Source organism: Nycticebus coucang, chromosome 23, assembly GCF_027406575.1.
Source record: "Nycticebus coucang isolate mNycCou1 chromosome 23, mNycCou1.pri, whole genome shotgun sequence".
Lineage (NCBI taxonomy): Eukaryota > Metazoa > Chordata > Mammalia > Primates > Lorisidae > Nycticebus > Nycticebus coucang.
Window position 1 is genome coordinate 12,329,049 of NC_069802.1, and position 26,482 is coordinate 12,355,530.

At 41.7% G+C, this 26,482-nt stretch overlaps 1 protein-coding gene across 1 annotated transcript in view; it reads left to right on the plus strand.

Annotated features, from left to right (window-relative positions):
* Nucleotides 1-85: 85 nt before the first annotated feature.
* The window catches only part of APBB2 (amyloid beta precursor protein binding family B member 2), a 425,552-nt gene continuing 399,155 nt past the window's right edge, over nucleotides 86-26,482 (plus strand). The window contains exon 1 of the mRNA XM_053577899.1: nucleotides 86-141. The gene's annotated coding sequence lies outside the window, so the exon portion shown is untranslated. The remainder of the gene's footprint in view (nucleotides 142-26,482) is intronic.

A 26,482-nucleotide genomic window follows, 5' to 3' on the forward strand; every position in this document is an offset into this window, starting at 1 on the left:
GTTCCTTGAGTGCGTGGAGCCGGTCCTTTTGCTGGCATCTTTAATTTTTGGAGAAGTTTCTGGAAACCCACCTTTCCGCCATGCCAATCACCCGAAAGCTTGGGTCTCTGACGCCTTGAGAAAAAGCACACATTTCAACAGGTATATATTTAATATGAATATAAATGTGTGACCCTCAAATATCGCAGCAGTTTGCATTTAACCTTAAGCAGTTCATCCTCCATGTTAAATCAAACCAGGACCAAGGTTCGTTTTTGATTGACTGCCTAAGATAAACATAATCAGGAGTATTGACAGATAATGCCTTAGTAATGCTGATGTAATGTGACTCCCGGGGAAGAATTGGTTGGTCCTGGGGAAGGGGTAGAAACCTGAGGTGATACAAACCACGGAGAAGAGAAGATAGGTATATCGTATGAGAGGCAGTAAAAGGAATAGCATTTTTAAAGAATGGGAGGCTTTGAAAACAAAACAATTCTGAGTTCACGATAGAATACTCTCAGTGAAGAAGAAAGGGAATGGCAGAGAATCCACTGTTCTCTAATATTCAAAAGATGGAGAGAAAAAGCATATGCTCAAGAATGAATAAAAAGAGGAACTAAAATCTGTAAGAATTATGCCAGGAAAGCTGAACTGAATAAAGAAGTGAGGCCTGCAGAAATACAGAGGAAGCTTTATGGGGGCAGGACATGATTGCAAGAGGGACTCTACCTAACAATTGCAATCAGTGTAACCTGGCTTAATGTACCCTCAATGAATCCCCAACAATAAAAAAAAAAAAGAAAGAAATACTGAGGAAGCTAAGGGATCAAGAAGCCTGGGTATTTTTAAAAATATGCTCAGAATAAAATAATGATGGTGAAAGAATAGACCTACCTCTTAGGAGGTGCAAGGTGAACAGATAACAAAGGGAAGGGAGACAATCCTCATTTGTTGAGTTTTTGCTCCTACTGTGGAGCCTTTTCTTTGTCATCTCACTTAATCCTTAGCAGATCCAATGAGGAAACTCTTACTGGTGCTATTTTACAGATCAGATTCTGAGACTTAGAGAAGCGAATTCGCTTAAGATTACAATTGGAAAGTAAAACTGGGAAGTAAACCCAGGTAAATTGGGCTCTACGAGGCCATTTTCTACCCAAGACTCCACCATCTTCTGCTTTAGTTTCTCTCCGTGTTTACTGTGAAAGCCAGGGGTGATGGCACACACCTGTGATCCCAGCTACTCTGGAAGATCACTTGAGGTCAGGAGTGCAAGATCATTTTTACCATTAGAAAATGACCTTTGCACAAAAAAAGGAGAGAGAAAACAATGTTAGAACTTAACTGGTAAATTTTATGGTATGGAAATACATACATCAATAAAATTGTTAAATAAAAAAAAAGATGTGAAGGTCCAGACCTTCACCAATTTAACCAGAATAGGTTAAATTGAATGAGTTCTTGCCTTTAGGCAAAGACAAATTTCCTGCCCAATTTACTTTATTCATTCATTCAACAAATATTGATAAAGAACCTACTACTGGGCTTGGAAAGCATGGAATTGCAGATACAAAGGTGAACACAGTAAATATCCATGAAAATTTCCCTCCTGCAGTTTTTAACAGTTGTAAAGGGTCCTGGAAAGGGGAGCAGAGATCAGGAATAGGGGGATCAAGCTTCACAAAAGCAATGAAATTTAATCTAAGGGTTAATGGACAAACAGAAGTTAGTAGTTGGCCGTTAATGCCAAAGTAACTAGTCAAAGTAGTCATGAAATCACTGTCAGAAATCTTTGTTGAAGGCATTCATTCATTTGCTCAATAAATATGTATTGAGGGCCCACCATGTGCCAGAAAGCACTGGAGGAGTGAATAAAACAACTTTCTGCTTGAAAGGACATGCCAATTCTTTATTAGACCTCATTTAACTGAAACACACATTTTTTGAAACCAGGTCTTCACTGTTGCCTGGGCTAGAGTGCAGTAGTATAATTGTGGCTCACAGCAACCTCAAGGTCCTGGGTTCAAGCAGTTCTCTTGTCTCAACCTCCTAAGTAGCTGGGACTACAAGTGTGTGCCACCAGGTCTGGCTAATTTTTCTATTTGTTTAAAAAAAAAAAAAAAAGCACATGCCAGAGACTGGACATGAACAAATCTTAACTTGATCTTTAGAAAAAAAAAAAAAGTAGAGAGTGAGTGTGAATGTATTGCTGAAACTGTAGGTCAGGAGATTTTATATTGGTCATTAGCCAAATTGTAGGACATCATTATTTACAACTCTAGAAAAATAGGATGGATGCATTTAGAACAAGTTCTGCCAGCCAGAATTGATTGATTGATTGATGGCGGGGTGGGCGGTGGAATGACTAGTTGAATGGACAGGAAGAACACTGTTCTCACTGTAGACTTCATGCTGCCAGGGTTGGTGTTGTTGATCTTATAGATTATAGTTGAATTGGTTTTATAGTTTATTTAATTGACTCTGGCTAACGAGGGGGGGCTGTCGGATGGAGCTACTTTAACCTGCAGCCACCCAACAATGATTTTAACCCTGACTTGTGCCATTTTATTTGATTAATGAGATAGTGCATACATGCGAGCAAGAATAAGCCATCTAGGGCGGCGCCTGTGGCTCAGTCGGTAAGGCGCCGGCCCCATATACGGAGGGTGGCGGGTTCAAACCCGGCCCCGGCTGAACTGCAACCAAAAAATAGCCGGGCGTTGTGGTGGGCGCCTGAAGTCCCAGCTACTCGGGAGGCTGAGGCAAGAGAATCGCTTAAGCCCAGGAGTTGGAGGTTGCTGTGAGCTGTGATGCCATGACACTCTACCAAGGGCAACAAAGTGAGACTCTGTCTCTTAAAAAAAAAAAAAAAATAGCCGGGTGTTGTGGCAGGTGCCTGTAGTCCCAGCTACTCAGGAGGCTGAGGCAAGAGAATCGCTTAAGCCCAGGAGTTGGAGGTTGCTGTGAGCTGTGTGATGCCACTGCACTCTACCGAGGGCCATAAAGTGAGACTCTGTCTCTACAAAAAAAAAAAAAAAGAATAAACCATCTAAACGGCAGATTATGAGATTTAGAGAAATAAGTTAAAAATAAAATGATGAAATTTCACAGGGATTTGGGGGATGGTGCACAACCCTGTAAACGTATTAAAACAAGTATAAGGCTGGGTGGGCGTGGTGGCTCATGCCTGTAATCCCAACACTTTGGGAAGCCTAGGAGAAATGATTGGTTGAGCCCAAGAGTTTGAGATGAGCCTGGGCAATATAGCAGGACTATCTCTAAAAGAAATGAGATGAAATGACTGGGTGTGGTGGTGTGCACCTGTAGTCCTAGCTACTTGGGAGGTTGATTGGGAGGATTTCCTGAGCCCAGGAATTCAAGATTATGACAAACTATGATTATGCCACTGTACTGTAGCCTAGGTGACAGAACAAAACCCTTTCTCTCTTTCTCTCAAAAGAAAGAAACTTTAAATGGGTTGACGTATTTCTATAAAGCTATTAAAGTTTTAATAGGGATATGTATAAAGCTCTCCATGACAATTACTAAAGTACAGTTGATCTTTATTAACTTTTTTCTTCATTCTGTGGATACAAAGTATGTAATAATATGAAAAAATATCAAGTGAAAAATAAGTCATAAAAGGTTGACTATAACCATTTAAAAGTAAATGCATGGAGATCAGAAGGAAAAACATTAAAAAATCAATTAAACATGGGAACTGGCTTTGTAAGCAGGACCTGAGAAAAAATGCAAGTATTTTAGGTGCTATAATTTGACTGTAAAGCTAACACAATCTTCATCTATACCAAGAGTGAGGGGTTCGATTTCATTTTAATCACAATGTGTTCCTGAAGTACTGCCTTAAGAATGTACCTGAACTCAATGGGGAAAAAAAATGCTGTGATTGATTAGTCAGGTCTGCCGTAAGTGTGAGAAAAGAAACTGGTAAGGGTAACCAGATATTTGCTGCCCTTTGGCTACAGTACTATTCACAATCTAGTCAGTCCACCCACTGAATTGACCAGATTATCACAGAATTATGAGGTCCAGTGCCTGACTATAATAAACACTCAGTAAATACTTTTCAACTGAAAATTTTAAATGACTATACTTCAAGAGAGATACTGACATATTGGAGAGCTTACAGAGAGAATGAAAATAATGAGCAAAAATAGTTGAAGAAACTGAGAATATAGCCTATGATGCAGAGAAGAGAAAGGGCTTTTCTTTTCCCCTGGAGGAGGGTAATTACATGATACTTATGCTCAAAAATTTAAAGAGGGAGAGAGTAATCTTCACTAAACAGGAAGGAGAAACAGAAATCAGAAGAAAAAAATTATAGAAGAGAGCAATTAATACTTAAAGTGGGTTATGAAAAGGAATGAAATACTGTCTTTCACAGCAACTTGGATGGAACTGGAGACAATTATCCTAAGCAAAATATCTCAGAAATGGAAATACAAATACTGCATGTACTTTTTAATAATTGGGAGCTAAACAGTGGCACATACGAGCAAAAGGAGGTGTAAAGGTCACTGGAATTCTGGAAGGGTTGAGGCCTGAAGACTTACTTACCTGGTATGATGAATGCTATTCTGGTGATGGGCATGCTAAAAGCCCTGACTTTAGATTTATAAAAAGGTGTCTATGTAATAAAAACATTTATGCCCCCTTAATATTTTGAAATAAATAATAATAAAAATTAGAGCAGTTCAACATTCATGTGCATCAGTAAGCATGCTTTTAGCAGCAGTAATTGTAGCTGGCATTTATTGAGTGCTTATGTGTGCCAGGTATAACTAATTCTATGTGTTTTATTAACTCTTTTAATCATCATACCAGCCAATGAGATGCATAACTATTATTACTCCCATTTAGAAATGAAGGTCAGAAAGGTTAAGTCCCTTGGCTGGGTTATTTAAATCATGAAAAATGAAATTTGACCACAGGCAGTACCTCCCCAAAGGGCAGAATACCCAACCAGGAGTGATTAAAGCACGGAACACTTACTGTCTCTCTTAACTACATGAGAATGGTGGTTTTAGGGTTGTTTCCAAGTGTTGGCATAAATAGTAAACAGAGAGAGGTTCTCTAAAACAAAATGCTATTTATTCAGGGCACTGCAATGGGAATACCTGTGCTAGGGCAAAGTATGTGCATATTCTTCAGGGAAATACAAGAAGAAAAAGATTTTTAAAGGAAAAATGAGAGATTACATAATTGTTTTGAGATAATTATCTCTGGTTGCAAGGGTCAGTAATAAAGGGATCACCAGTCCAAGAATGGATAGGTAGTTGCTGGGCAGATAATCTTGCAGATGTGTTTTGTTTTTTGTTGTTGTTGTTGTTGTTCTTTGTTTTTATGTACAAGTTTGTAGTTTTTTGAAGGAGCCTTTTGTGATCGTTTTTGTTATCAGGCGTTTAGGCATGAGAGCCCTTCTGTGCGTGGCTTTTCCCAGCTCTGTTTGTCAGAGTTGTTTTATAGTCATCATTACTGTTTTTAACACAAGTGACTCCATTTTGATAAAGACAACTTGGACGTATGGCCCAATGATCTGGTCAGGGATTTAGGGGTTTTCCATCTTCCCACTCCTGTCTTCATAGTGTTGAAGGTGTCAACCATAAGGGTTGTAAGATGCCCACAGACGTTCCAAGAATCACATCCTTGCCCAAGGTCCAGAGGCAAGAAAGAAAATGATCCTCTTACTCTTGCTCTCCCTCAAGTATGAAGGAGAAGTTTTTCCAGAAGCCTCACTCTTCTGAAGAATTTTGTCAAGTACCATTGGCCTGAATTTAATTACATGGTCATGCACTAGCTGAAAGAGAGGCTGAGAAAGTAAATATGTCTAAAACGTCACATTTTTAGTCTCTAAGGAGTAAGGTGGGCTCTGCCACCAAGGAATGGGGTAGGAGTAAAGCTGTCACACCATGCCCGTCACCTTTCAAAGACTTGACGGATGTCTCCTAGGGATGTGGTGAAAAGAGCTTCTGCTGGAGAGGGGAGGGCAGGGAGCTTGAAATCTATAACCTCCAGCATCCTTTTTTTGCTTTAATAATCTATGATTCTCTTCAGTAAGTAATTCCTTTTCACTGATAATGAGATATTCCAGTGTGTCTTCAAAGGTAAAAAGAAATAAGGGCTCGGTGCCTGTGGCTTAAACGTCTAAGGCGCCAGCCACATACACCTGAGCTGGGGGGTTCGAATTCAACCTGGGCCCGCCAAACAACAATGATGGCTGCAACCAAAAAATAGCCTGGCGTTGTGGCGGGTGCCTGTAGTCCCAGCTACTTGGGAGACAGAGGCAGGAGAATCACTTGAGCCCAGGAGTTGGAGGTTGCTGTGAGCTGTGATGGCACAGCACTCTACCCAGGGCGACAGCTTGAGGCTGTGTCTCAAAAAAAAAAAAAAGGAAGTAAGGGTGCAAACTGGTGTGATGATGAGCACTGTATTTAGAGGCTTATTTAGAGGACCTTGATTCTAGTTCTGACATTACCACTAAAGAATGGTGTGACCTTAGGGTTCCAGTGTCCTTGTTTAGAATCCTAAGTATTTTATATTCCATCTGGGTATGTTTGTAGCTGGAGAAACCAAATCAGTGGATAAATAAAAGTTGTTCTTCATAAATAAAGATGTCATTTCTGAGTCACCAGCAATAGAATTTTTTATCATAAGCATTATTTTTCCACCAGTAATTAAGATTTGGGATGGACTAGTCCCAGCTACTCGGGAGGCTGAGGCAAGAGAATCACTTAAGCCCAGGAGTTGGAGGTTGCTGTGAGCTGTGTGATGCCATGGCACTCTACTGAGGGCCATAAAGTGAAACTCTGTCTCTACAAAAAAAAAAAGATTTGGGATGGACTCTTTAAAAACTACCTTTGATGATTCTGATAACTAATAGACACTTATTGTTAAGTAGCTGAAACTGAACATGCTTAGGGATATAGTTTGAGGCTGAGAAGGAATAGATGAATTTTCTGCTCTGTCAAACATTTGATGGGTTTCTATTCAAACGTATTATCTTCTCAGATAATCACAACACTCTTTAACAGCTTATTGAGGTGTAATTGACATACCATAAAATTCCCTCATTGTGAGTGTACAATTCAGTTCTTTCTAGCAGAGTTGCATATTTGTAGAACCATCGCAATCATCTAGTTCTAAAACTTTTCCATTACCTCCAAAAATTTCCTCTTGCCCTTTGTAATCAATCTCCTCTCCCAACCCAGCCAACTACTGATGCTTTCTCTCTATATAAATTTGCCTATTCTGGGGGCGGTGCCTGTGGCTCAATGAGGAGGGCACCAGCCCCATATACCAAGGGTGTGGGTTCAAACCTGACCCCAGCCAAACTGCAAAAAATAGCTGGGTGTTGTGGTGGGCACCTGTAGTCCCAGCTACTCGGGAGGCTGAGGCAAGAGAATCTCCTAAGCCCAGGAGTTGGAGGTTACTGTGAGCTGTGATGCCACAGCACTATACCGAGGGCAATAAAGTGAGACTCTGTCTCTAAAAAAATAAATAAATAAAATTTTTGCCTATTCTGGGTATTTCATGTGCCTGGAATCACGTAATATGCCGTTTTCCACATCTGCCTTCTTAGCGTATTTCTGAGGTTCGTTTATGTGTTAGCGTGGATCAGAAGTCACTTTCCTTTCATTGCTGGTTAGTGTTCCATTGTACTGATAGAACATACTTTGTTATCCATTCACTGGTTGATGGGAATTTGGGTTGCTTCCAGTTTTAGCTACTGTGAATAACAGCACTACTATGAACATCGTATGTAAGTCTTTATGTGGATGGATATTTTTATTTCTCTTGGGTAGATAACTAAAAGTAGAAATGTTGGGTTGAATGGGAACCAATTTTAATCTTTTTTTTTTTTTTTTGGTTTTTTGGCCAGGGCTGGGTTTGAACCCGCCACCTCTGGCATATGGGACCGGCGCCCTACTCCTTGAGCCACAGGCGCCGCCCCCAATTTTAATCTTTTTAAGAATGCCTCTTGATGTGAAAGTTTGAATATTTTTAACCTTTTAAGACACACCAAACTGTTTTCCAAAGGGGTTGTGCTGTTTCACATTCCTTCTAGCTGCTTGAAAGTCAGTTTCCCCACTTCTTTGCTATTGTCAGCCTTTTTAACTACACTACTGTCTTTACACGGGTATGTAATCGTATCTCACTGCGTTTAGCATTTCCTTGATGACAAATGATTTTTGTCATTAGCATCTTTTCATGGTGTTAATTAGCCACTCAAGTATCTTCTTTGGTGAAATATTTAAATCTTTCCCCTTCTTTAATGAGTTTTTCATCTTATTGCATTGTAATGTTCTTTATATAGTCTGAATACTAGATCCTTATCAGATACACATTTGCAAATATTGTTTTTTGGTCTGTGACTTTATTTTGATTTCTACTTAGCATTTTTTAGTAGTTTTGTCTGTTTCTTTATTTAGAGTCAGGAGTCTCACTTTGTTGCTCAGGCTGGTCTTGAAATTCAGTCTCCTGTGTAGTTAAGTGTTTTTGAAGAGCAAAAGTTTTTAATTTTGATCAAGTCCAATTTATCAATTTTTCTTTTATGGATCATCTGTGAAATTCTTGCTTAATCCAAGGTTACAAAGACTTTCTCCTACATTTTCCTTATTTTAGAATTTGTTCTTATATTTAGGTTTATGATGCATTTTATTTTTTTTGAGACAGAGTCTTACTATGTTGCCCTCGGTAGAGTGCTGTAGAGTCACAGCTCACAGCAACCTCAAACTCTTGGGCTTAAGCTATTCTCTTGCCTCACCCTCCTCCCAAGTAGCTGGGACTACAGGTGCCTGCCACAATGCTTGACTGTTTTTTTGTTGTAGTTGTCTTTGTTTAGCTGGCCTGGGCAGGGTTTGAACCCGCCAGTCCTGGTGTATGTGGCCAGTGCCCTAACCATGGAGCTATGGGCACCAAGCCTTTATGCTGCATTTTGAGTTAATTGTTGTGTATGTTGTGAAGTAAGATTTTAAATTCACCTTTTCTGTATATGTATGCAATTGACCTAGAACCATTTGTTGAAAAGATCATATTTTGGGTGGCGCCTGTGGCTCAAGGAGTAGGGCGCCGGTCCCATATGCCGGAGGTGGCAGGTTCAAACCCAGCCCCGGCCAAAAACCAAAAAAAAAAAGAAAAGGTCATATTTTCTCCATTCATTTGCCTTAGCACCTTTGTTAAAAATCTTTTGGCTAGGCTCGGCGCCTGTGGCTCAAGCCGCTAAGGTGCCAGCCACATACACCTGAGCTGGCGGGTTTGAATCCAGCCCAGGCCCGCCAAACAACAATGCTGGCTGCAACCAAAAAATAGCCAGATGTTGTAGCGAGTGCCTGTAGTCCCAGCTACTTGGGAAGTGGAGACAGGAGACTCACTTGAGCCCAGGAGTTGGAGGTTGCCGTGAGCTGTGATGCCACTGCACTCTACTCAGGGTGACAGCTTGAGGCTCTGTCTCAAAAAAAAAAAAAAAAAATCTTTTGGCTATAAATGTAATGACTTATTTATGGACATTTCATTCTCTTCCACTGAGCTATTTGTCTATCTTGATTACTGTCTGTCTTGATTATTATGACTTTAAAGTATGTTTTGAAATCAGGTAAATTTCCTTGGCGGTTCACTTCTCCAGTGTTATAGGAGTCAATCCTGAAGACCTAGCTACAAGGTTTGTCCTCCAGCACTTCCAGTGGTTTTGTAAATACCTAATTCCCTTTATTAAATCCCTTTCTGCTTAAAATACCTAGAGTAGGCCAGGCATGGTGGCTCATGCCTGTAATCCTAGCACCCTGGGAGGCTGACATGGGTAGATTGCTTGAGCTCACAAATTTGAGACCAGCCTGAGCAAAAGCGAGACCCCTTCTCTATTAAAAATAGAAAAACTGGCAGTGCCTGTGGCTCAGTGAGTGGAACGCCAGCCCCATGCACCAAGGGTGGCAAGTTCCTGGCGGCCCTTGCCAAACTGCGAAAAAGGGATGGCTGGGTGTTGTGGCGGGCAACTGGGGTCCCAGCTGCTCGAGAGGCTGAGGCAGGAGAATTGCCTAGGCCCAGGAGCTGGAGGTTGCTGTGAGCTGTGACACCACGCACTGTACCGTAGGGCAACAAAGTGAGACTCTGTCTCAAAAAAAAAAAAAAAGGGGGGGGGGCGGCGCCTGTGGCTCAGTCGGTAAGGCGCTGGCCCCATATACCGAGGGTGGCGGGTTCAAACCCGGCCCCCGGCCAAACTGCAACCAAAAAATAGCTGGGCGTTGTGGCGGGCACCTGTGGTCCCAGCTACTTGGGAGGCTGAGGCAAGAGAATCGCTTAAGCCCAGGAGTTGGAGGTTGCTGTGAGCTGTGTGAGGCCACGGCACTCTACCGAGGGCCATAAAGTGAGACTCTGTCTCTACAAAAAAAAAAAAGAAAAAGAAAAGAAAAGAAAAACTGAGACAAGAGGATTGCTTGAGCCTAAGTTGGAGGTTGCTGTGAGCTATGATGCCATGGCATTCTACCTACGGCAACAGCTTGAGACTGTCTCAAAAAAAAAAATACCTAGAGTAGTTCTAAACATCCACATTCATATGCTACATATATACCCGTGTGACATAGATCATTTCAGGTGAATCACAAACATATGATAGTATTTATCTGTTATAATATGTATCATAAAAATTGCACGTTCATTTATATGTATCTTTGGCTAAGTATAAAATATGCTAAATAAATAATATTATTGGTCTTCCTGAATTGGCAAAAATCACAAATGGGGAAGATAGGATAATTCTGCTTTCTTAAGTAGAAAGGGTACAATATACAGTGTAGTTTTGAAGGCAGTATACTCAAACACTGGAAATGTTTGAAACAAGGAAATGACACCCCAATATTTTGAAGAGTATATATTTCTGTCTGAACTCAGAAGTGACTCAAGGAGGGGGAGAAACTGTAAAGAGTGCTAGCTTTTTACTTGGTTATGCAAAGATTATTGTATACATTATCCCCATCGTATCCTCATACTAAACCTCTGACATCCACATTTCTACTTTGATTTTGCAGATAAGTAAATTGAGGCCCAGAGAGGCTGTTTAATTTTCTAAATGTCACAGAGCAACTAATTGGCCAAGTGAAAGTTTGAACCCAGCTTCATTGAATTTCAAAGCCTATATACATTCAGCTCTCCTGCCTGCCTCCCACCTAAGGCCCACCCCTACTGCCTTATCATTACCACTAGAAATATAGGTTAAACTCCCTTGCAGAGGAAAAAAGAACTTAAGTAATGTCAATGTGGAAGGGCAGAGCAAGTCACCTAACTCTCTGATAAGCATGGCTCACCTTGAAACTTAAGAGTCTAGTTTGAATTTATAATTAACATGACATTAATTATTGACATAGTACTTCCTCAACATTTTAAAATTTACTTGGCAATTCCCTAGTCAATAATGTTTCCCCAGAAGCAAGGTTCCAACATCTAGATATTTTAAAGTTAAAAATAGCACAATAAAAATGATATATAATGCAAGGAAATTACTGCACTTAGTTCCCATGGTAAAGTCAATTTTCCTCCTGTTTCCTGCAAGCAGTTCATTAACGGGGTAGTCACAAGAGTATCTGGAGGAAGAAAAAGCTAAATGTGAAAGAAAAGAACGCATGCGCTCGTTGAATTCCACCTTTGTATTCATCTCTTCATTCAACAGATATTTTGGGGGAATCTGCTATGTACCAGACTCTATGTTAGGCTTACCTGGGTTGTGAGTGGAGTTGGCAGGTGACAGATGTAAGAATAGACCATATTTCTTAGATTTAAGAAATGTTATCAATTTTAAGAGCAATTATCCATTTAAGAGCTGCTTTTGCACTCTGGGAGGCCAAAGTGAGTGGATGGTCTGAGCTCAGGAGTTGGAGACCAGCCTGAGCAAGAGCAAGACCTCGTCTCTAAAAATAGCTGAGTGTTGTGGTGGGCGCCTCTAGTCCCAGCTACTCAGGAGGCTGAAGCAAGAGGATTGTTTGAGCCCAAGAGTGTGAGGTTGCTGTGAGCTATAATTCCGGGGTGCTCTACTGAGTGCAACAAAGCAAGACTCTGTCTCAAAAATAAATAAGAATTGCTTTTTTCAGGTGTGGGAGAGAGGCAGGAAAAGTGGATTAAAATGTGTGTTTTTCTTTTCAAAAATGTTTAAACATAAAAAATATGTGCATCTCAGAAACAAGGAAAATTAGATCTGTTTTTTTTTTTTTCAAATCAGGTTCTTCCAAGTTGATTTGTGTTGAAGATAGCTAACAGTGGGCTCCATCCATGATGAAGGAAAAACATGTTAGGTATAGGGTATAGAGAAAGGGCTGAGGACGCAGGAGAAACGTGACAGAACTGGTCATAGATAAGGAGAGTGCAAGTGGAATGCTGATCGTTGTGCTTCGGTTACTTTTCTTCATAGCGTTATTAAATTGGAGTTAAGGGGCTTTGGAGGGCGTAGGTCAGCCACCGATGGTGTGAACACAGGCAGATGGATTAATTTCTTGGCATCTCTATTTCCTCAATGAGAATTAGATGACCTCTAAAATTTCTCCCAATTCCAGAATGCCAAGGCCTTTGAGTGGTAAAAAATAAGAGATCTACAGACCCTTTTATGTAAAAGCTTGAGCTAAGTCTATACTCATCTCTAATTCCTTAATTCTGGCCATTAGACCTTTTTCATGTCCAAAATTGGTTTTTGGAGTGTACTTTAGAGCTGTCTGATACCTGTCTCCTTTTACTGGAAGGTTAGTGAGGAATAGGACAAGCAGACATTTCTTTTAAACCTAGACATATACCAGGAAGAAATGTTTTCTTTCTTTTTTTTTTTTTTGTAGAGACAGAGTCTCACTTTATTGCCCTCAGTAGAGTGCCGTGGCGTCACACAGCTCACAGCAACCTCCAACTCCTCGGCCTAGGCGATTCTCCTGCCTCAGCCTCCCGAGTAGCTGGGACTACAGGCGCCCGCCACAACGCCCGGCTATTTTTTGGTTGCAGTTTAGCCGGGGCCGGGTTTGAACCCGCCACCCTCAGTATATGGGACCCGCGCCCTGCTCACTGAGCCACAGGCGCTGCCCAAGAAATGTTTTCTTGAGCACGTGGCTGAGTTCTAACACTTAACAAAGCAGTTTTCAGAATCCTTAGAGTGAATTTATCAGTATGTAGATGTCTAGTGTCTTGGCCCTCTCTGGATATTTGGCTTCAATATTCTAAGAATGGGAAGCAGTTTTAAGAAAAGAGAACAAATGAACAGCTTAAACCCTGAGGGGAACTCCACTCACTCATAAATCTACCATTCTAAGAAATTTACAGTTGAAATTCTCCAAATATTTCTTCTGGTACTTGACCATTTGTGTCGAAAATTCTCACTATGTCAGGCATAACGCCAGAAGCAGTTATCGAGTTTGTGTCTTTTTATCAGCTACCGAACTTGTACCACTACCACCACCCACTACTTAAAAACTGCCATCTGCCTAACTGGCCAGACCCAAGCCACTTCATGCTGAAGTATCAGTCAGGGTCATCCATTCACTGAAGGAAATGGAAGGTGGAGTGTATCTCAGGAAGGAAAAATAAAAAGAAATCCATAATGTGTTTCAAAGCAGGACAAGCTTAAAAAACACATTGTATCTCAAAAATGAAAAATAAGAAATCAATGTTTAGATATAAGCAGTGAAACTGCAGAGCACCAATAGTGAAGTGAAGATTTTAGAATCAGCCATAAAGAAAGTATAAATGAAAATGACACAAGTCTCCTCAACAGCACCCAGGGAGGCCAGAGAGAGTACATGAAAATCCCCAAAATCCCAAAATGTTGAGAGAAAATAACTGTCATCCTTGAATTTTTTATCCAGCAAAACTATCTTTCAAAAAAGGGTGAAAAAAATTATAAGTAAACAGGATCTGAGTTTATTAGTAAGATACCCTAAACAAAAGAAACGCTTCTAAAGGATGTAATTGACTAAGAAAATGATCACGTAGATAGTCTTAAGAAAAAATAAAAGTATTCAAACAAAATTTAGGCTGCATACAGCCTACTTTGGAGACTGAGGTGGGAGATTCACTAGAGCCGGGAGTTCAAGGCTGCAGTGAGCTATGATAGTGCCTGGGCACCGCACTCCAGCTTGGGAAAACATAATGACTTTGTCTCCAAAACAAAAACAGTATTCAGAATGAAAGTGTATATAAATATAAATAAATATTCTTTGTGTATAAAAATATTCTTTATCCAAATAGTGAACCCGCCCCTTTCAAATCAAACAGAGAATAGAATGAGGAGTCTGGCCTCTGGTGAAGAATCTGTGTTGCTTTTTTTGGGCCTGACCATAGGCTATTACCAAGGGTTTACCTGGCAGGCCTCACAGCTGCCAGGTAAATAGCTTCCCCCCACCACCACCACCACACCAGACTTTGGGCATAGCCAGTGCACTACAGCCTCTTAGGGGAATTGGTCTCAAGGACTCAGGCCCGCCCGCCTGGCCATGCTCTTAGCAGGTTTGCATTTGGAGCTCTGGAACCTTCTTTTGTAGGTCTCCTCATCTGGGGCTGTGGGCAGAGGTCTTCTTTTAGGTACCTTGGCTTAGGCCTCCTTATGGGGAGAGGAGGGTGACACCTTGAAGATGCTTGTACCTACTCAGTACTTTTCCACTTCCAGCCTTCACTTGACCTTATCCCAGCTCCAGCATCCATTAATCTCTGGAGTCATTTGCTGGAGGCTCCTTCAATAGTGAGGTGACCCCCACAGCTGTAGTGAACCACCTGACCCTCTGCTGGTGTGCAGTTCCACAGGGAAAACGGAACAGGGGGCTGGGCTTTCTCCAGCGTAGCTCTTGCTTGTTCCATCACATAAGTGACCTGCTTTACTCTCATTTTTAGGTTGCTGCTTTCATGGGCCACTCGGCTGCTTGGCAGCTCAGCTCCTTCTCACTCACTCTCTCTCCCGGCTCAGCTGAACTTCTGACATATAAAAGATTAAAAGTAATTTTTCAATTGAACACCACAATTACCAATCTTAACCTGATGGACATCTGTAAAATTCTGCAGCTGGTGGTTTAAAATGTGTGTTCTTCTCAAGGGTACATAGAGACTTTGCAAATATGAAATGCCTACTCACAAAGCATGACTCAACACATTTTAAGGAATCAGTATTATGCAGACCTCGTTCTCTGATTTAAATACCAATAACAAAATGATAAATGAGACTTATAAAATTAACTTTGGAAATTAAAATTCACAGTCTTGAGTAAATCCTGGGTCAAAATAGAAGGCATAATAGCAACTTGAAAATCTTTAGACCTGAACAATAATAAAAGGTTAAATATCAACATTTATGCAATGCCGTGAAATAGTATTTATGGGAAATTCATAACATTAAAAAGAAGAGAGAGCTAGGCATCCAATTTAAGGCAAAAAAAGAACAACAAAATAAACTCAAGGCAAATAGAAAAAGATTAGATAATCATGAATAGAAACAGATGATAAAGTATAAGAGAGATTATCAATAAACAAGGTTGACATTTAGAATTGATTAATGAGAGCAGTGCCTGTGGCTCACTGAGTAGGGCGCCGGCTCCCTATACCAAGGGTGGAGGGTTCGAACCCAGCCCCAGCCAACCTGCAACAAAAAAGTAGCCAGGCATTGTGGCACCTGGGGGTGGGGAGGGATCTGATTTCCAGGGTAATCACATTTCAGTTATTGTACTTTTGTTTTTTCTTTGTTTCTTTTCTTTTCTTTTTGAGACAGAGTTTCTCTTTGTCATCCTTGGTAGAGTGTGGGCATCACAGCTCACAGCAACCTCAAACTCTTGGGCTCAAGTGATTGTCTTGTCTCAGCCTCCCAAGTAGCTGGGACTGCAGGTGCCCACTACAGCACCCAGCTGTATTTAGAGACGAGGTCTCGCTCTTGCTCAGACTGGTCTTGAACTTGTGAGCTCAGGCAATCCACCTGCCTTGGCCTCCCAGAGTGTGAGGATTACAGGCGTGAGCCACTGCCCCGGGCCCTTTTTGTTATTTTTATAATTTCTGTCTCTTCCTTTTTTTTTTTTTTTTTTGAGACACAGTCTTATTCTGTCGCCCTCGGTAGAGTGCTGTGGCATCACAGCTCACAGCAACCTCCAGCTCTTTGGCTTAGGTGATTCTCTTGCCTCAGCCTCCCAAGTGGCTGAGACTACAGGTGCCTGCCACAACACCCGGCTATTTTTTGTTGCAGTTTGGCCAGGGCTGGGTTTGAACCCGACATCCTCGGTGTATGGGGCTGGCGCCCTACTCACTGAGCCACAGGTGCTGTCCCTCTGTCTCTCATTCATATTCTCTACTTAGGGAGACTTTGGTCTTATACATTCTTAGTTCATTAGAAACGGTTTCCTTTAGCTCTTTAGCCATGTTTGAAGTAGCTGATTTAAAGTCTGTCTACTAAGTCCAACATCGGGCATTCCTCTGGAACAGTCTCTCTTGATTCTTTTTCCCTCCCATGTATAGGAATATACTTTTCTTGCTTATTTCCATGTCTTATCATTTTTTGCTGAAAACCGGACATTTGTTTTTTCCCAGTTTTTGGCTATTATGAATAATGTTGCTGTGAACATTCATGTGCAAGTTTTTATGTGAACATATGTTTTCATTTCTTTTGGGTGTATTCCTAGGAGTTGAATTGCTGGATCATATGGTAACTCTATGTTTAACTTTTTGAGGAACTGCCAAACTGTTTTCCAAAGTGCTACACCATTTTACATCTCGCTAGCTGTGCATACGGGCTCTAATTTCTCCCCAGTCCCACCGGCACATTATTTTTCTTTTGATTCTAGCCGTCTTCATGGGTGTGAAATGGTATATATTGTGGGTTTGATTTGCATTTCTGTGATAGCTAGTGATATTGAGCATCTGTTTATAATGCTTACTGGCCATTTGTGTGTCTTCTAAGGAGAAATTTCTATTTACTATAACCTTTCAAATGCACTCTAATCATAGTGTCCATGGTATATCCACTCCCTGACTCACGAGGCACCATTCTTTCCCGTCACTTTCCTCACTTGGCTTCCAGAACACCTCATGCTTCTGGATTCCTCCCTCCTTGCTGACACTGCTTTCCTGTCACCTTTAATTCCTCCTCAACTCCAGGGCCGCCATGACTCAGTGGTTGAACATCTTCTGTTCTCTATACTCGTGTCTTTGAAGACCTCCTCCAGCTCACGGCTTTAAATACCATCTTTATGCCAGATACTCCCAAATGTTTATCTTCAGCCAGACGTCCCGTCCAACCTCATGTCCACTTCCTACTCCACATTTCCATTTGGATATTCTATACTTGTCCTCAAAACTAAATTTTTCTTTCCCCACCAAATCTGCCCTTTACAAATCCTTCTCTTCTCAGAAAATGTCAGCTTCATCCAACTTCTGATTTCTCAGGCCAAAAACTGCAATGTCATCCCTGAGTCCTCTTTCTCTCATATCCCTAATTAAATCTGTCAGTAACTCCTGGAAACTCAACCTTCAAAATGTATCCAGAATTTTTTTTTTTTCTTTGAGATGGAGTCTTGCTCTGTCATTCCAGGTAGAATGCTGCGATGTCATCATAGCACACAGTAAGAACTCAAACTCCTGAGTTCAAGCCATCCTCTAGCCTCAGCCTCCTGAGTAGCTGGGACTACAGCTGCCTGCCACGACATCCAGTTAGTTTTTCTTTTTTTTTTTTTAAGACAGAGTTTCACTTTGTGACCCTTAATAGAGTGCTGTAGTGTCATAGCTCACAGCAACCTCAAACTCTTGGACTCAACTGGTTCTCTTGCCTCAGCCTCCTGAGTAACTGGGACTATAGACACCAGCCATAACACCTGACTATTCTTAGAAACAGGATCTTGCACTTGCTCAGGGTGGTCTTGAACCTGTGAGCTTAGGCAGTCCACCTGCCTCAGCCTCCCAGAGTGCTAGGATTACAGGCATGAGCCATCACGCCTGGCCTTAGTTTTTCTATTTTTAGGAGAGAGGGGTCTCACTGTTGCTGGTCTCAAATTCCTGAGCCCAAGCAATCTGCTCTCCTCACCCTCCCAGAGTGCTAGGATTCCAGGTGTGAGCTACTATGCGTGGCTTGTTTCCAGAATTCTTTTTTTTTTTTTTTTTTTTGCAGTTTTTGGCCAGGGCTGGGTTTGAACCCGCCACCTCTGGCATATGGGACCAGTGCCCTACTCCTTTGAGCCACAGGCACTGCCCTGTTTCCAGAATTCTTACCTCTGAGAAAACGATGAGGCAGTTATTAAAAGTAGCATATACACATTTTATGACAAACCATGGAGTGGAAAAATAGCATGCAAGTTCTATGTAAAATGTGATTCCAATAATGTAAAATATTTCTCTAATAAAGACTTGAAAGAAAGCCACACACAAGACATTCTGAATGAGCTGCAAAATTCATATTGTCTCTTATTTTTCTTTGAATATCTTTATCAAGCTACAAAATTGCTGAGGAGATTTCAGTGGGGTTAATATTCATGGATGTTAGAAAGTACAGCACCATTGTAAGCAGCCCTTTAACATTAATTGAGTGAGGGGGAGGGGACCTCATTTCTGGAGGCTGATTGTGCCATTTCCTGCACTAATTTTTTTTGCACATCCTATTTCATTTACTCTCTGGCCATTTTTGAAAAAAGGTATAATTGGGGCAGTGCCTGTGGCTCAAGGAGTAGGGCACTGGTCCCATATGCCAGAGGTGGTGGGTTCAAACCCAGCCCTGGCCAAAAAAAAAAAAAATAATAATAAAATAAATAAATAAAATAAAAATAAAAAAATAATAAAAAAAAGAAAAAAAGAAAAAAGGTATAATTGACTTACAATAAATGTATAAAAGATCTACTGTATAATTTCTTTTTTTTTTTTTTTTATTTTTGGCCGGGGCTGGGCTTGAACCCGCCACCTCTGGCATATGGGACCGGCGCCCTACCCGTTGAGCCACAGGCACCGCCCTACTGTATAATTTCTAAGTTTGACCTATGTATATACCTATGAAACCATCACCAAATCAGGATTGTGGACATATCCAGGACTTCAAAAGATTCCTTTGGTTCCTTTGTAATTCTTCCTTCCCACCCCTCTCTGAATTCCAGGTCCCCAGGGAGCCATTGAACTCCTTTCTGTCACTAACAGACTACTTTGCATTTTCCAGATTTTTTTTTTTTTTTTTTTTGTAGAGACAGAGTCTCACTGTACCGCCCTCGGGTAGAGTGCCATAGCGTCACACGGCTCACAGCAACCTCTAACTCTTGGGCTTACATGATTCTCTTGCCTCAGCCTCCCGAGCAGCTGGGACTACAGGCAATTCCAGATTTTTATATAAATGTATACATCATGTACTTTCTTTTTGTCCTGGCTTCTTCCAAACAAAGTTTTGATGACTTATTCACATCTGATGGTTGGAGAAATAGGTTCATACATGTTATATAACTTTTCTGTTACAAAGTCATACAGTATTAAGAGATGGACCTGGAATTCCAACCCAGTTCTGCCTGTCACCTTGATGTGATGAAAGTGAAGCCCCGAGTGGTTAAATGAATCGTCAAGAGTTATAATGCCAGGGAGTGGCCAAAGTAGGACAAAACCCACTAGGCCACATGCCTCTTGCTTATTTGTGTGGCTACTGGAAAGATGATTCCTTTGAGATTTCACTAAGACTGCATTTCAAAAGTCTTAGCCATTAACTCAACTTTGACAAGGACCTCAGAAAATACAATGTGGTATTTTCTGGAAAAAGCGTCCCTCCATGCCATTTATTTCCACTTGCCAGAACAGAGACATATACTGTAGAAACTGCCTTTGATGTCCCTAGAATTACTGTCCTCTTTAGAAAGATGCCTGAAAAGTGCTTAAAGGGAACCCCTGGTCGGTTGGGTCCCCTCCATCTATTGCTCCCTTCCTTGGTCCTCCTACCGTCCTTCCTTCTTTCCTTAGTTTATTTTATTTTATTTTTATTTTTTGTTGTTGTTTTGTTTTCTTGTTTGTTTGTTTTTTAGACAGAGTCTCACTCAGTTGCCCTGGGTAGAGTGCCATGGTGTTATGGCTCACAGCAACCTCAAACTTTTGGGCTCAAGCGATCCTCTTACTTCAGCCTCCCGAGTGGCTGGGACTACAGATACTTGCCACAGTGCCCACCTAGTTCTTCTCTTTTTAGTAGAGATGGGAGTCTCACTCTTGCTCAGGGTGGTCTTGAAGTCCTTAGTTCAGGCAGTCCACCTGCCTCGGCCCCCCAGAGTGCTAGGCGTACAGGCATGAGCCACCTCACCTGGCCCCTCCAGTTTTTTCTTTCAAGGTGTTTGTTTGCAGTGAATCTTTATCACCATCTTCACACTCAGGTAGCTAGATTATTAGGATAATACAAGAAATTGCAGCAAAAATGTTTGGTTTGTGACTCTCTAAAACTGCCACAGTGTTTCAGGTTGATTTTTAATCACTATATTTATTAGACTAACATGATAGCTTTATGTTTAAGGGATCACATATGTTTACCTAAATACTTGTTTAGTGGGCGGCGCCTGTGGCTCAGTCAGTAAGGCGCCGGCCCCATATACCGAGGGTGGCGGGTTCAAACCCGGCCCCGGCCAAACTGCAACCAAAAAATAGCCGGGCGTTGTGGCGGGCGCCTGTAGTCCCAGCTGCTCGGGAGGCTGAGGCAGGAGAATCGCTTAAGCCCAGGAGTTGGAGGTTGCTGTGAGCTGTGTGAGGCCACGGCACTCTACCGAGGGCCGTAAAGTGAGACTCTGTCTCTACAAAAAAAAAAAAAAAAAAAAAAAATACTTGTTTAGTATCTACAATTTTTTGTTTTTTTTGAGACAGAGCCTCAGGCTGTTGCCCTGAGTAGAGTGCTGAGGCATCATAGCTCACAGCAAACTCAAACTCTTGGACTCAAGGGATTCTCTTGCCTTGGCCTCCCAAGTAGCTGGGACTACAGGTGCCTGCCACAACGCCCAGCTATTTTTTGGTTGTAGTTGTCATTGTTGTTTGGCAGGCCCGGGCTGGATTCAAACCCACCAACTCAGCTGTATGTGGCTGGCGCCTTAGCTGCTTGAGCTACAGCACCGAGCTGTATCTATGAATATTTTAAAGAGATTAGGTAGAAAACAATTGATATCACAAGCAATAAAATGATACCCTGAAAAAAGTATTGAAATTATTGAATATTATCAAAAAGGGAACGAAAAGACCTTCAGAGTATTTTAAATGACTATGTATCTAATTAAAGAGTGATTTTAATTATTTGCACCTGCTGTAATCTGTACTTGTATAGTTAAGTGTCAGAAAACACATGCTTCTAGAAAGTTTCTAAGTATTTTGGATAACCTGTGAAAAATAATGCTCTATATCTTTTGGGGAAGAGTATTTAAAAAGATACAAGAAACTATGATATGAACATTAATTGATCCATGAACCAAACTTATAAAAATGTAAGCTGGAAAGGAATAGAAATCATCTTTAGTGTCTGGCTATGTAAGTCTCAGATTCCCAGATTTGTGCCTTGCACTTCAGCGGAATAAGAGGGAAGTACTAAGCAATTTTTTACATGATGATGTTGCTGAGAAGAGAAATAAATCAGCCTCAATTCTCTCGCCTGAAAATTTCCAAGTTATAGATTTGAGACCCCAAAGCAGCATTTAAATCTTTTTTTTTTTTTTAGAGAAAGATGAACTGTATATGTGAAACCTGGACATTTTTTATTTTTTTTTTATTGTTGGGGATTCATTGAGGGTACAATAAGCCCGTTACACTGATTGCAATTGTTAAGTAAAGTCCCTCTTGCAATCATGTCTTGCCCCCATGAAACCTGGACATTTTGTAATAGAGAAATAAACAAAATATAACCTTTACCAAGAGATTCTTTATGACTGCTATACTTGTGAAACTTGCTTGTTCTGATCTCTGGTATTTTTAGACTTATCTTTTATTTATTTGTTCGTTTGTTTATTTTTATGTAGCATGCAAGGCCAAAGAGATTATACACAGGAAAACATTTATACAGGGTGGCCCTAGAGTTTGTGTGCGATTTTAAATTGCACCCTTTTAAAATTTTGAGAGAGAGTCTAAAGCTGTCACCCTGGATGGAATGCCGTGGCATCATAACTCACAGCAACCTTCAATACTTGGCTCAAGGGATCCTCTAGCCTCAGTTTTTTTCCATTTTTAGTCGAGATGGGGGGGGTCATGCTTTTGCTCAGGCTGGTCTCGAACTCGTGAGCTCAGGCAATCCACCTGCCTTGGCCTCCCAGATTGCTAGGATTACAGATGTGAGCCACTGCACACTTTTTAGAATTGCACACGAACTTTATGACCACTCTGTATAGGTGATAAGAGAGAAATATATATGGCATGTAAAAGGAAGAAGTTGAAGTTTTCTGTTTAAAATATCCAGCTGAAAAAACACGAAAATCAAGAGAACAAAAGTATAAAATGAACATTAGGATAAGAGGTAGAGAATAAAATGTTCTAATTCAGGCAAGATTTGAGCTCTTTTGGACTTCACTGACATTTTATTCTAGAAACACCAAGTTCTTGGCTCTCTCTATTTTTGTATGTCCTACATTCTTTTTCTTTTTTTTTGAGACAGAGTCTCACTCTGTCACCCTCGGTAGAGTGCTGTGGTGTTGTAGCTCACAGCAACCTCAAACTCCTGGGCTCAAGTGATTCTCTTGCCTCAGTCTCCCGAGTAGCTGGGAATACAGGCTTCTGCCACAACACCTGGCTATATTTTAGAGACAAGGTCTCGCTGTTGTGCAGCCTGGTCTCAAACAATCCATCTGCCTTGGCCTCCCAGAGTGCTGGGATCACATGCATGAGCCACCGAGCCTGGCATACGTCCTACATTCTTTGAGCATAAAGTAGAGAAGACACGAAGTGGGAATGGTTAAGAATACCCACATATTTTCCCAGTTATTTTACCTCTTTGAATTTCACTTTTCCCTAATGTAAAATGCGGCTGCTCATAGTACCCGAGTCACAGAGTGCTGCTGGGATTAAATGGCTTCACGCGTGTACAGTGTTAAGCAAATAGGAAGCCCCCGAGGGTGTTAGTTATTTTAAGGGAAAGCACTGGAAGCATAAAGCATATTGTAGGTTGATTTCAACCATGAAGGCTCAGGCTGATTCCAGGTTCTCTTCATTTTCTTGCTTGGTCTGAGCAGTGGAGCCTGTTTCCCCCTGATTCAAGGCAGTCGAGCCTTTCCGCTCAAGTATGTACCTCTCCCAGCAGGAGAACAGCAGAATTCTGGAGAGTGTCTCATCTAAAACATTTGTTCCCGCTTTGCACTCGACTTCCTAATAGATATGCATTTGTTGTAATATCCAATATTTCCTCCAAATTTCCTAGCACGTTTGTCACCCCAGGAGGATGTGGCTTTATCCCATGATTTCCAGTAACTCCTGGAATGTGGTTGTTGATGTTCCTGGAGTGTAAAGCACCTAGTTTGAGAAACAGAGACTGACTCCCTGCCCTTAGGATCTCTTTAGTCAAGAGGAATCAGTGAAGTCAGATCCTTTGTTTCAAGCAGGAATTCAGCCTCTCTGAGGACCTGTACCACTGTGGTTTCTGGATGGTGGCTCTCTTGGGCATTTCCTGATTAGGCAGGTCAGGAAGAAGAATTCAGTGCACCACGATTTATTGATAGAGTACTTTCCAGGAAAAGCCTTTAAGGAGGGAAGCAAAATATGGAAGGGAAAATAACCAGGTAGGAACGTGGTCTCAGGTAATGCCTTACCTTGTTTTGGTGCTCAGGGAAATCTGGTTTCTGAGACTAAAAGCATGGTGTCTAACCCATGCTCAGTGGTTAGGGCACCGGCCACATGCACTGGGGCTGGCAGGTTTGAACCCAGCCTGGGCCGGCTAAACAACAGCGACAACAACAACAAAAATAGCTATGCGTTGTGGCAGGTGCCTATAATCCCAGCTGCTTGGGAGGCTGAGGCAAGAGATTCGCTTAAGCCCAAGAGTTGGAGGTTGCTGTGAGCTGTGATGCCATGGCACTCTATGCAGGGCAACAGCTTGAGACTCTGTCTCCAAATAAATAAATAAAAGCTGAACTTCTGACCCAGTTTTGAGGGCTAACCCAACTGTGCCCGTGAAACTTAAGTCCTCCAGCACCTTCATAAACATCAGACCGTGATGTATATGACCAACTCCTGAACATTTGTATCTGCTTGTCTGCCTGCCATTTAGGACTCTACCACTGGCTTATTACTTTCTTCTAAAAGTAATCCATTTTTTAAAAGTATCCATGTTTTTTTTTTTTTTTGAGACAGGATCTGGCCGTATCACCCTGGCTAATGTGTAGTGACATCGTCAAAGCTCACTGCGACCTCAAACTCCTGGGCTCAAACGATCCTCCTGCCTCAGCCTCCTGAGTAGCTGGGACTATAGGCGTGCGTCTTTGCTCCCAGCTAATTTTTCTATGTTTATGGAGACAGGCTCTGGCTGTTACTCAGGCTGGTCTCAAACTCTGGAGCTCAAGTGATCCTCAGAGAGCTTTGATGTCCGAGAGTGCTAGGATTATGGGTGTGAGCCACCGCACCTGGCCCTGAAGTATCCATCTTGTCTCTTCCTTCAAATCAGTGTTCTTCAAACATTGTTGGTTAGCATGAACCATAAACTATGTACCCCAACACTTATTTTATTTTATTTTCTGAAGACAGAGTCTCACTGTGTTGCTCTCAGTAGAGTGCTGTGGCATCACAGCTCATAGCAACCTCAAACTGTTGAGCTTAAGCGATTCTCTTGCCTCAGCCTCCCGAGTAACTGAGACTACAGGTGCCCACCACAATGCCCAGCTATTTTTTGTTGTTGTTTAGCACGCCTGAGCCAGGTTCAAACCCACCTGCCCCGGCGCATGTGGCTGTTGCCCTAACCACTGAGCTACGGGCATCAAGCCCCCTAACACAATTTTAATTTGAGATATAAAAATGTTTATAAGTTTTGGGCGGTGCCTGTGGCTCAGTGAGTAGGGCACTGGCCCCATATACCGAGGGTGGTGGGTTCGAACCCGGCCCCAGCCAAATTGCAACGACAAAAAAAAAATAGCCGGGTGTTGTGCTAGGCATCTATAGTCCCAGCTACTCGGGAGGCTGAGGCAGGAAAATCAGCTAAGCCCTAGAACTGGAGATTGCTGTGAGCTGTGACACCACAGCACTCTACCAAGGGCAACAAAGTAAGACTCTGTCTCTACAAAAAAAAAAAGTTTATAAGTTTTAACCCATTGCAAAGAATATGATTTCTAGTTCATTGGATATCTTGAGAAAGTGTCACTCTTTTGAATGTATCTAATGTAATTAAATACCATACCAATTTGATACCCACCCTTATATATCTTAAAAATACTTCTACCAGGGCCAGGGGTGTTGGTTCACACTTATAGTCCTAGCACTCTGGGAGGTTGAGGAGGGTGGATTGCTTTAGCTCAGGAGAACAGCCTGAGCAACAGCAAGACCCCATCTCTACTAAAAAAAAAGAAAAATTAACCAGGTGTTGTGGGGGAGGGGGCACTGTAGTCCCAGCTGCTTAGGAAACTGAGGCAGGAGGTTCACTTGAGCCTAGGAATTTGAGGTGGCCGTGAGCTAGGTTGATGCCACTTCACTCTACCCACGGCGGAAGAATGAGACTCTGTCTCAAAAACAAACAACAACAAAAAACCCCAAACAAAAAAAAACTTACCCCAGCTATTCATTAGCAGAAATTTTATGTTGTTCCTTTGTGTCCTTTACATTGTATTTCCATTCTATTTTTCCCAGAAAGTTTTATTCTAATATTTATTAGAATTTATTTTGCACCCAAGTCTTATTGATCATTCTGGCATAATTCAACAAATATGCATATACAAACATAAGTATATAAGTTGAAATTAAATTTTATTTCTAGGGCGGCGCCTGTGGCTCAGTCGGTAGGGCGCCGGCCCCATATACCGAGGGTGGTGGGTTCAAACCCGGCCCCGGCCAAACTGTAACCAAAAAAAAAAAAAAAAATAGCCGGGCGTTGTGGCGGGCGCCTGTAGTCCCAGCTACTTGGGAGGCTGAGGCAAGAGAATCGCTTAAGCCCAGGAGTTGGAGGTTGCTGTGAGCTGTGTGAGGCCACGGCACTCTACCAAGGGTGATAAGGTGACACTCTGTCTCTACAAAAAAAAAAAAAAAATTTTATTTCTATTTTCTGTGACCTAAGGCTTTAATATCTAAAATGTCTTCAGGCCAGGTTTGGTGGCTCACGCCTGTAATCCTAGTACTCTGGGCAGCCGAGGTGGGTGGATCACTTGAGCTCATGAGTTCCAGACCAGCCTGAGCAAGAGAGAGACCTTTGTCTCCAAAAATAGCTGGGTGTTGTGGGGGGCACCTGTAGTCTCAGCTACTCAGGAGGCTGTGGCAGGAGGATCACTTGAGCCCAGGAGTTAGAGTTGCTGAGAGTTATGATGCCATGGCACTCTACCCAGGTGTGACTGAGGTTCTCTCTCTCTTTTTTTTAAAGACATGAAGTTCTTTATTGCTAAAATTACAAAAA